At 48.3% G+C, this 11,644-nt stretch overlaps 1 long non-coding RNA gene across 1 annotated transcript in view; it reads right to left on the bottom strand.

The window, feature by feature from the left end:
• Positions 1–3,957, bottom strand: part of LOC118228967 — an 8,935-nt gene extending 4,978 nt beyond the window's left edge. The window contains exon 1 of the long non-coding RNA XR_004765584.1: positions 3,872–3,957. This is a non-coding gene — a long non-coding RNA (uncharacterized LOC118228967). The remainder of the gene's footprint in view (positions 1–3,871) is intronic.
• Between the last annotated feature and the right edge of the window lie 7,687 nt (positions 3,958–11,644).

The raw sequence follows: 11,644 nt of genomic DNA, 5'->3' as shown, positions 1-11,644 counted from the left end.
CTGGCAGCTCACTGGCTAACACCGGCAGCTCACTGGCTAACACCAGCAGCTCACTGGCTAACACCGGCAGCTCACTGGCTGGCTAACACTGGCAGCTCACTGGCTAACACCGGCAGCTCACTGGCTAACACCAGCAGCTCACTGGCTAACACCAGCAGCTCACTGGCTAACACCGGCAGCTCACTGGCTGGCTAACACCGGCAGCTCACTGGCTAACACCGGCAGCAGGAGCTCCTCTCTCCTGCCGATTGGTCACGCAGTTCCAGCCTGTGTTTCCGCCGCGTGTAAACAGCGCCTCAGAGTGTTTTTACCGCTCTACCGCGCTCTTCCACCGCCTGCGACGAACACAGCGCGCCCCCCCCCCCCCCCCCCCCTTCAGGGGAACAGGCTCCCCACCGTGCTCAGGGACGGCAGAATTAGGGGCCGACTGCCAACGCACCTCTTCCGGCGGCATTCTGGCTCCCGACCCACGCAGCAGCGCCCCCCCCCGCCAGGAACAGCGCCCCCACCGCCAGGAACAGCGCCCCCCCCGCCAGGAACAGCTCCGCCTAGGAGACGCTCACAGAGCCAGGCTGTATTTCGGTGTTCTTACGTCGCTCTCCTTAGACCTCCTTACGGATGTAATCCGTGCGTGTTCTGAGTTTTCATTTTCGGTTCTTGGCGTGCAGTAGCCTACACTGGCGCTAGTGCGCTACGTGATGGCACATCTTTACTCGCCGGTCTGGGGCAGCCGTTAGCCAGCTCTGGCGCTGTTGCTCGCGTTGATCTGGCGAACGCACTATTGTGTCGCCGACATCATACACAGCTAAATGAATATGATGTATCCATAGCAGATTCTGTAGACGAAACAGACGGTAAACTCAGCATTCATAGCACTGCGGAGCTTAGGGCTGTTATGCAGCACAGAAGCAGGCGGAAATGCAGGGGTGGAACATCTGGTTTTTATAGAAAATATGCAATCACACCCAGCATTGTGGCAGCAGTGTGGAGCAGGTACTTATCCCAGGCACCCCCTGTATGCCTGACCAAGGTGCACAAACCCAACTTTGGTGGAAAAATCACATTGTTTTCATGTTATTTTATATAGCAACTGTTGTCATGGAATGAAACCTTTCAATCATGGGTTTATGTCAATATGCAGCCTATCAAAAACTACCATTATTTTATGCAGGACAATGACTCTACGTTCTTATATATGCATGATATTCATACATGCTACTTTATACAGAAAGCAAACTATTGTAATGTTCCTAGAGCCCGAAAGGGCCGGGACTGTTACTATGGACACAGTTCTTCGAAGAGTCACGACGTCGTGCGCACGCGCATTCTGATCCCCGCAGCGGTGTTTCGTGACGAGCCCTAACCGTCAAAGCGAGCAAAAGGAATCCATTCGTAAACCAGCGGCGCCCTCGTGTGGTCACAATACGGTAAACAAATACAGACACCATAAACAGAAAAGTAAAGGTCAAGAAGCGGAAAGAAGCTTTGTACGCGAGCAAAATAAAAAACGAGTTCCAAATGTTTAATATTAATGTAATCAAATTAAAGCGTATTCTGTCATTAAAAATTCTAATATCAAAATAGTTGCTACGCAATCTAATGCATAATTATTTTGTATTCCATAGGTGTGCCGTTGCTTCCACTAGGGGGCGTCTGGTCAGTGAAATCCACTCCAATCTGTGGCTTCGATTGAGGAGCGGTAGGAGAAAATTAATTGGTTAAACCTTTGTTTTTAAAGAAGCCTTTATATTTTATCATTAAAACGTGCCCTATTTGGGCCTCTAGTGGCGCAGCCCGTAGAGCGCTAACCACATGCTCAATGCGAGCCGTGAAGTCTGCGGATCGAATCCGACCGCCGACCTGTCGCACGTCTCTCCCTCTCTCTCCTCCTAATTCTTCCTGTCTCTCTACACTGTTCTATCAAAGAACCCCCCCCCCCCCCCCCCCCAAAATGAGTCTTCTCATTCTACAACAGACACTAAACACCCGGCATGAATATATTTAACTTAAAAAAATAAAACATTTAATTAATAGTTCTCACACTGAATGTAATGTAACCCATCAACATCCCAAATACAGCGAGTTATACGCGGGACTGTGCATTATAAAGGATTTTGCTCTGTCTGCTGGCCGAGAGAATATAAACTGAAGGTGTGTACACTCAAAATACTGGAAGAGGGGGCAAATAGACACCGGCAAATAGTTGCAGCCTGCTTCAGTGGTTCCCAAACTCGGTCCAGGGGCCCCAGGACCAGCATGCACACAGGGGGGCCCCAGGACCAGCATGCACAGAGGGGGGCCCCAGGACCAGCATACACAGGGGGGCCCCAGGACCAGCATACACACAGAGGGGGCCCCAGGACCAGCATACACAGGGGGGGCCCAGGACCAGCATACACACAGGGGGCCCCAGGACCAGCACACACAGGGGGGCCAGGACTGGTTTGGGGGCCACTGAACCAGGCTGTGTTACCCAAAGCCCTGGGTCACAGACTCAGGCCCCAGTGTGCTCCTGCAGTGACAGACCTTGCATGTCCCTGTCAGCCTAAACCACGCCCACACAACGCCTCCTGCTGCATGTGCGCTTTCTAGGGCAGAAACCAAAGCTTATCCGACAACAGCAAAAAAAAAAAAAAAAAAAAAAGAAAAAACTTTAATCAAACAGACACAGGGCCCTGACACATTCAGTAAAATATTCAGTATGGAGTTTAATTTAAATGCAGTTTATTCACTTCTGAATTTACAGCTGGGTTGTAAAGTGATTTTAAAAGAATACACCCCAAACATGTCAGGTCAACTGCAGTGTCCTTAGCTGGAGTTTAAACCTCAGGTTTAAACCTCTAGACCACAGAACTGCATACACCAACTGGAGCAGCAACTCAAAGATGTGGAATAAGAATGAGCTGATCCGGTTGTAATGCAGTTCTGTGGTCTAGAGGTTTAAACTCCAGCTAAGCATGCTGCGAATGACCTGATGTTCAGAGATGGGCTCCTAGGGTTAAGAGTCCAGTCCCATAACCTGCAGAGGAAGATTAACCTGCTGATCGTCACTTAATGCTCAAAAAATTCCCTGAGCACAAAATAATTCATTAAACAACGTATGGTATCCCTTTCCTTATCAAGAAGTTCTGTACAATTATTGCGCAATTATCTCAAAGATTAGAAAAGCTAATACTACAACTAAACAAACAAAAATGAGCGAAAAGCATTTCCCCATGGTATGGTACATATGCTAAACATCAAATAAATCCGGTCGATACATGGCAGTGGATTGCCGCCTTTTAAGCGGTACTTCTGAAATATGCAACGCTTAAATTCGCTTTACAGACGCTGAAAATTCTACAATCTCCCTCGCGATCCGCCCGTGACACACTGAACACAAACGCTATCCCAAAACACAACATCAGCTGACATACTGCCCTCCGCACAGGCAACGCGCACGGTAACCCACTTCAGTCATCGGGTAGAGAGTATACTGTTGGGCAGCTACATTCAAAAGAAACGGCCATGGGAGAAGCAGGTGTTTTGTTTTGTTTTTCCATTAAACCAGCGCACAACCACGGTGGATTATTGGCTGGGTAATTCGCCCTATTGTCCATTAGACGGCTGAGTCTTTGTTACTCGATGTTATCGCTCCTAAAATGAATAAATGCTGTAACATTACGTGCGAGTCCTTCTCTGTCCAACCGCACCGCGTGGTGCAAAACAGAGAAAAACGAAACGCCAACGAATTAAGAGACCGCGTTAGTAGTTAAACAAGGACTCCTGCATGTTCCCCATTCCGCGTCTGCATTTACAAGTGTAAAAAAGGGAACGGAACACAAACGTATAAACGTGTAAATAATAACACGCGTTTTGTTAAGCCACTCACCTCGGAACTGAGTGAAGCGCGCGCGTTCAAGGGCCAGGTTTACGGGTTCATTTCCCCGGCGGATTCGCTCTCTCCCCCCCCTCTCTCTCGATCCATCTCCCCTCACCAGTAACCCCTCCCCCCTATTTTCTGTCCGCACAGACTCCGTCCTCTCTATCTCTCTCTCTCTCTCTCTGCCACCTGTAACAGCGCTCTTACACGCAAGCTTTCTGTTCTAAGCTGGAAACACAGAACTGCACAAGAAAAGAGGACTGGGTCCATTGCAGCCTAACAAGCAGGCCCTTATTAAACATCAGAAACGAACCAGTGTCCCAACCTGTTGAATCCGATACCCTCGCGCTCTAGACGGGTGTACTTTTTGCTTGTCCGGCGATTTAATAAACTTTATGATCGGAATTCTATTTGGTTTCTATTGCCTCTAAGCCACAGTTTGCCGGTGTCTGAGGCAATAAACTCATTGGGAACATGAAAGGCCACCAAAACATGTCAAATATTGCTGTGCAATGACGGGTATTGATCGCTAGAGGCGCTATTATAGAACCCGTGGAAAGGCGTCAGAGCGTAGAGCTGCATCCAGTCACGTAAAACGGGAGACAACGGAAATAAACGGAGCTCACTAATCTCTGTTGGAAAAAAACGTCGCAGTGGATAACTTCTGCGTAAAAATATAGTTTAATCATAAATAAAGAAATGAACGAATGAATGGATTTACTCACAAGAATCCCTGAACAGCCACTCATGGTTTGTTGATTTCCTTGCAGATCACTTTCTGGATGTTGACTAAACCAGTATTTGAAGGCGTCGCTGTTGTTGTATAGCCAATCAGATTCGGAAAAAGCAAAAATTACACAAAACAATACACATAAAACAACAAAAACAAACAACGGCATTGAGAGTCCTGTTTTCCGAGCACCCCAGTGACCTCGAAATAGGCCAGAAGACGTGTACTTGCCTGAAGGGAAAAGGGACCACCAATATGGACTTTAAAATGAAGACAGAAAGGCTGGCATGGCTTCAGGGCCCCCCGTGCCATAACACAGACAGACAGATCAACAGCCTGCTTTCCAGAGCGCATACATGAACACAATGCAGGGCTTACTGTAACCTCGCTGGAGCTAAGAGAATTTAAACTGAGTTTCTGTGACCGTCAGACTGTACGGTAAACTGGAGAAGGCGCATATTTATCCAACATTTCAGAGCCATGCCACCCAGAGAGCTGTAATCTGACAGGAGAGAGTTTGTTCACTCTCTCTCTCTCTCTCTCTCTCTCCCCTATAGTGTGTGCTAATACTGCACTAAAACACATCAGGGCTGCGTACTGACCGTGGCCGAGTGACTGACAGCTGACGGGCTTGACCTTTGACCCTTTGACAAAACACAGGAAGAGTTTTAAAAAGTCACATCGTTCTGCTCTCCCTGGCCCGGCGTCTCTGCCGCCCCCCCCCCCCACGCTTCCAGGCGCTCACGTGCACGCTCCCCCTCCTTAATTTGTTTCGCAGCAGTGGGATATTTATAGCTTCTGCGGCATTGGCCTGATTTTCCCAGGAGTGTGCAGCGATGCTGATGTCTGTGCCTTTGAAGTGCCATTCCCGTGTAGCAGCGAGTGCCAGTTTAGGGGGGGGGGGGGGGCTGGGGGTGGCAGGGTGGGGGGGGGGCTGCTGGGTAAGCCGGACAATCAATCAGTTTTGAGCAGCAATCTTCTCTCAAGTCTGCACATAAGCTGATTAATTAAAGAGCTAAGACACACACTCACACACACATACACACACGCTCACACACACACTCACATACACTCACATACACACGCACATACACACACACACGCACACAGACACACTCACGCACACATACACACTCACACACTCACGCACTCATACACACTCACACACATACACACACACACACCCACACATACACACACACACACACACACACACACACGCTCAAGGACTTGCTGCAGTCCAAGGCCTCCCTGTATAAGTGTGCCGGTTCACTACATCGCTGAAGGGCCACTCCTCTCCTCTGGTCATTTGTCGTTGTGGCTCAGACGACGGTTGTGTAGTCGTGCGATGCCCGTCCTTGTGCACGCCCTCGTGCGTCAGAGAGAAGCCCCCCCCCCCACCCTCACTCCCCCCCGCCCCCCCAGAGCTGTGTGGTCTGTCATGGCAGCTGGTGGGGGGGAGCTTACAGGAGAGCAACAGAGCAAATCAAAGAGTCTTCCAGTTAATTACATCCACTGGGGGGGGGGGGGGGGGCGGGGGGGGCTCTCACCAGTGGAACTGTTTTGGTATCCAAACCCCTCTGAAGTGACTGTGGCGTCAGGGTGAGATGGATTTCTCCAGAGCTTCCAGCTGCCGAAACGTCACTGGGGATAAGGAACAGAGAGGAGAATACAATGAGAGAGGGGGAGAGAGAGAGAGAGCATAGGAGATGGTAAAGTAAAAAGGGAGACAACGAGAGAAAGAGGGAAGACATAGAGGGAGAGAGAAAACGGGAGAGAGGGTGGTAGTGAGGGAGTGAGAGAGAAGGTGGTTGTGAGAGAGTGAGAGAGAGAGGGAGGGAGGGAGGGAGGGAAGGAGAGAGCAAGTGGTATCGTTAGTGTTTTGTATCTAGGGCTGTAGTTCCTTCCCTGGTTGCTGGTGTGATGCTTATTCCTGCTGGAGAGATACAGTAATCCCCAGTAGGAGAGAGACCCGCAAGGCATGAGTAATCGCATTCAGCACACAGAGGAACATGCCTTTAACCAGAAGACATGAGCAATCGCATTCAGCACACAGAGGAACATGCCTTTAACCAGAAGACATGAGCAATCACATTCAGCACACAGAGGAACATGCCTTTAACCAGAAGACATGAGCAATCACATTCAGCACACAGAGGAACATGCCTTTAACCAGAAGACATGAGCAATCGCATTCAGCACACAGAGCAACATGCCTGTAAGCACAAGACATGAGCAATCAGCTTCAGCACACAGAGGAACATGCCTTTAAGCACAAGACATGAGTAATCACATTCAGCACACAGAGCAACATGTCTTTAACCACAAGGCATGAGCAATCATATTCAGCACACAGAGCAATACTGTTAACCACAAGGCATGAGCAATCACATTCAGCACACAGAGCAACGTGCCTTTAACCACAAGGCATGAGCAATCGCATTTAGCACACAGAGCAACATGCCTTTAACCACAAGGCATGAGCAATCGCATTCAGCACACAGAGCAACATGCCTGTAAGCACAAGGCATGAGCAATCACATTCAGCACACAGAGCAATACTGTTAACCACAAGGCATGAGCAATCACATTCAGCACACAGAGCAACATGCCTTTAACCACAAGGCATGAGCAATCACATTCAGCACACAGAGCAACATGCTATTAACCACAAGGCATGAGCAATCACATTCAGCACACAGAGCAACGTGCCTTTAACCACAAGGCATGAGCAATCACATTCAGCACACAGAGCAATACTGTTAACCACAAGGCATGAGCAATCACATTCAGCACACAGAGCAATACTGTTAACCACAAGGCATGAGCAATCACATTCAGCACACAGAGCAATACTGTTAACCACAAGGCATGAGCAATCACATTCAGCACACAGAGCAATACTGTTAACCACAAGGCATGAGCAATCACATTCAGCACACAGAGCAATACTGTTAACCACAAGGCATGAGCAATCACATTCAGCACACAGAGCAATACTATTAACCACAAGGCAATGAGCAATCACATTCAGCACACAGAGCAATACTGTTAACCACAAGGCATGAGCAATCACATTCAGCACACAGAGCAATACTGTTAACCACAAGGCATAAGCAATCACATTCAGCACACAGAGCAATACTGTTAACCACAAGGCATAAGCAATCACATTCAGCACACAGAGCACAAATGTATTATTATTTCATGTAGTGTAATGTAATGCAGTGTATTGTAATGTCATATAATGTAAGGATGTTTTGGAGAGCCACGTACCCTTCACCAACAGGACAGGTCACCTCAGTGCACCCATCTGAGCCCGTCATCTCTGGACGTGATGCACTTCCTGCCACGGCGTTGCCCTGGAAACTGCGCTGGCTGCAGAATTTTAAGTGGGATGCGTTGGACCAAGCAGGAGAGCTGTCAGCTGGTATAGATGTGACCAAGCAGGAGAGCTGTCAGCTGGTATAGATGTGACCAAGCAGGAGAGCTCTCAGCTGGTATAGATGTGACCAAGCAGGAGAGCTCTCAGCTGGTATAGATGTGACCAAGCAGGAGAGCTGTTAGCTGGTATAGATGTGACCAAGCAGGAGAGCTGTCAGCTGGTATAGATGTGACCAAGCAGGAGAGCTCTCAGCTGGTATAGATGTGACCAAGCAGGAGAGAACTCAGCTGGTATAGATGTGACCAAGCAGGAGAGAACTCAGCTGGTATAGATGTGACCAAGCAGGAGAGCTCTCAGCTGGTATAGATGTGACCAAGCAGGAGAGCTCTCAGCTGGTATAGATGTGACCAAGCAGGAGAGCTCTCAGCTGGTATAGATGTGACCAAGCAGGAGAGCTCTCAGCTGGTATAGATGTGACAAGAAAATTCACAGTGTTTATATACGTGTGTCTGTGTGTGCATGTGTGTGTGCGTGATGATAAGTCGTATACATACATGACCGGTATGTATGTACTATCCTGTCACATACATTCACACGTGTGTGCATGCCTGCGTCTGTGCATACTGCATTTTTCACAAACATAAAGGATTTTTATTCACTTTTTTTGCATTTTTCTTTTTATTAGGAAAAAATGTATTATTTAATTTTGCAGACTCCTTATATAATCAATAGACATTATTTTTATTATTACTATCTGTGTTTCCGTTAGCCAGAGTGCCTGAGCACATATATATTTATATACATCTTTTTAATAGGAAGACTATTGCTAGAAGTAAATGCTCATATCATCTCTTGGAACAAATAAAAAATACATTAAAACAAACAAAAAAAACCAAACAAATGATATAGAATAACTTTTTTTTTTTCTTTACGAAACGAAGGTGAATTTTCAGTCAGAGCTGCTGCACAGTTTATGTCCTGATTCTCATGCTGGCCTCTGTGCTGAAAGGAGCATGCTGGGTAATCTGAGGGTGGGGGGCTGTGGGGTGGTATTATACACTGTTCTCCACACTGTATATCATGCTCCTATACCCAATCCTTTCAGCCAGAACCTCTGGGGCTCTATGAGCTCTATGAACACCACTAGAGCCTAACCCAGAGCCCAGAATGCTCTGGCCCTTAGCTGCATGATCTCAGGATATCTGCGCTGCAGTGTAACTGCGCTGAGTAAAGCCGCATTTTACTCCAGTCCATGTTCCAGATTTGGGAGGGTTCCGGGTTTCACTCAGCGCCGTTATCCAGCTAAACACCCCCCCCCCCCCCCTGGGCTGATGAGCCCCAGAGCCTGGGCTGTTCGTCTCGAGGGTCCTCCTTATAGCACTCCACAGGTAGACGCATATCCCACAATGCTTTGCATGTGAAATCCCCACTCACCCGTCCCTTTACACCGAGAACAACGACCCTCAGCAGCCCAAGAACACGGTTATATTAGACTGTTTTTCTGCAGTTATGTACAGCGGAGTGGAGCTCTGGCGATGGATCGGGGGCGGGGCGGGGCGGGACGGGGGTGGAGCGACGGTGGGGTGGGGGTGGAGTGTGGGCGGGGCGGGGTGGGGGTAGAGCGGGGGTGGGGTGGGGTGGGGGCGGGTAGAGGGGGGGGGGGGGGTGGCGTGCAGTGACAAAGCTGAACTGAGCAGGCCGTCCTCGCGGATAAAGATGTTTCAGTCTCATCCCAGACGACAGAATTGTGTTAATTTACATTACCCAGACCGGCCCTTCCCATTGGCTGAAAAAAATAAAACCTGAATACACGTATAGATATATAGGTATGAACACAAAGTAGGTGAACAGTCTTTTCCAGTCCGAAGCTTTATTTCTCCACGGATTGTTTGTGTTTTTATTTTATTGGCTCGCTGAACCCCGCACTTCCGGGGCGAAACTCTCATCCCACACGCGATTGGCCGGTCCAGCAGAATCTGATTTTCCGCCCCCTTTTCCTTGGGCCACTGAAGCTTCCGGAACACGCTTCCAAAACGATGCGTTTCCAATCCCTTCCGTCCGACGAAGCGCTCCTTCTCCGTCAGCAGGAGTCACACACAAACAGGACGGGGAAATTACACTTCATAAAATAAAAATAAATAAATAAATAAATAAGCAGGATTAAATCCCAAAAATGGCCATGTGACCAAAAGTACTCATCAGTGTAAGGAGAGGGGGAACCGGGGGCAGGGTGCGGGGGCGGGGGCGGGGGCGGGGGGGGGAGCCATGAATTCAGTCCTATACATATAATATAGTTCACAAGTACACCTTTAACTTGACAGCACAGACAATACCTACGGACAGAGTGAAAGCAGTGCTATATTATACGTTATTCTATGGTATTTTTTTTACAGGGCTTTTGCATACACAGCACCTTCCACTCCTGTCACCCTGCAGTCTATCTCCTGGGCCTATTTACAGAGGGAGAGATGAGAGGGAGCAGGTGAGCATGCACCTGGACAGGTAGGCACGCACCTGGACAGCACCATTATGAAAGGAGTGATGGGCCGGGGGGGGGTGCCTGGGGAATACGGGTTTCCTAAATTTCCAAACGTCGGAGGTGGCTGTATTCCTGCTGGGACGTAAGGCCAGAATTCCCTCATTCCACAGCCCTGGGAATTCTGGGAATACCGCAAGGAAGGAGGACCTGACGAGGCTCAAGCTCAGGCCTCCAGGACGAACGGCGGCCATGTTGGCCACTGCGCTAACGATCACTTCCCCCGCAGCGGGGCGGTGAGGCTCGGCTGCCCCAGCAGCCGATCGCTACAATATTAGCTCACGCGCTCCAACTGAAGGAAATCACCATGGGAACAGCTGCAGGTGCCCTCTCTGCGTTTAGGGGCGTGTCCTATCCGGCGCCCTCAAAGTCAAACGCGTCTCACCACACATCACAGGCGTTCAGATACGAGCAAAAATCATTTACATTGTGCAGGATATGTGCAGGGACAGGTTTAATGTACCCAAAAAATAAATGCTGTGCCGGAGTCTCACCTGGTTTACCTGGACCACGTGTCCCAGGGTTCCAGCTGAGCCAAGGCTCTCACCAGCCAGAGGCTGGAACACCTGTACCCCACCGGCACAGCCAATCACAGACGAGACACGAAAACTCTAGAACCAAACTGCTGTACTTCAGGGACCTGTCAGCAGGCTTCACTACATCTGATTGGCTCCCTGTTTTCTGCCATCTGATTGGCTCGCGGCCTTCTACACGTTATCAATGCTCACTTATCAGAATTTTCTGTCCAGTAATATTTGTTTCATGAAACAGATTTAAATTAAAATTTAAGTCTAATTTCATAATGAAACCTCATCAAAACTATCATTCAGTTTAAGTCGATTACAATATTGCAGTGCTTGAGTTTCATGCAATCATTGGTTTTTCTCATTTTCTTGTGGGTGAATAACTGTTCTTGATTTTTTGGACGTTGAGAGTTAGGTGGTACTTTCTATTTTGCAAAACACATTGCACTTTTTACACACCCCCTAAAATGAAAGATATTATAAGCAAATAGATATAAAAAAATAACTAGAATAAAAATGTATTGCTGCATTCAATCTATAGTTTTTTCTCATTTACTTTACATAATTTGACTTCTTTCCATACAATTTGTCATTAAAGCAAAAATAA

This window comes from Anguilla anguilla, chromosome 6 (genome assembly GCF_013347855.1).
Source record: "Anguilla anguilla isolate fAngAng1 chromosome 6, fAngAng1.pri, whole genome shotgun sequence".
NCBI classification, from domain to species: domain Eukaryota; kingdom Metazoa; phylum Chordata; class Actinopteri; order Anguilliformes; family Anguillidae; genus Anguilla; species Anguilla anguilla.
Note: the sequence above shows the minus strand (reverse complement) of the source record. Positions and strands in the feature narration are given on the sequence as shown.